This window comes from Elephantulus edwardii, unplaced genomic scaffold (assembly GCF_000299155.1).
Source record: "Elephantulus edwardii isolate Elephantulus edwardi_28Jun2011 unplaced genomic scaffold, EleEdw1.0 scaffold00317, whole genome shotgun sequence".
Classification (NCBI taxonomy): domain Eukaryota; kingdom Metazoa; phylum Chordata; class Mammalia; order Macroscelidea; family Macroscelididae; genus Elephantulus; species Elephantulus edwardii.
This window is the reverse complement of record NW_006400067.1, coordinates 1,563,130-1,563,576: the sequence shown is the minus strand read 5'-3', so window position 1 is coordinate 1,563,576 and position 447 is coordinate 1,563,130.

Here is a 447-nt window from a genome sequence, read left to right as displayed (position 1 = left end):
AATGAATGAATGGAAATCCAAGTTTCCTATAATTTTTCATTAAAATATTAATTAAAATTGAAAAAGAAGTTAAAAAAATATCTTTTCTTGAACATCTTGTTGTAATTAAGCAGCTATTCATGGGATACACACATATGTGCATATACTCGAAGGTACATGCACACACACACACACGCACTGACATATATCCAATTGAATGTACACATGTGTATCCATATGAATACAAACATACCACATGCTTGCAAACTCACATAAGGATATCTTCATGTACAGAAATACTTAGGGAGGTGCATAGGAAAACACACAGAAACTTTTTAAAACATATTTTAATTGCAATTTTAAGGAAAGTTTACAGAAAGTTCGGGTTTTTATTCATTCACTGACACAGGGAGAAGGAGAACACATACATATTTTACAAAACCCTCAAATAACTTAAAATGGGGACGG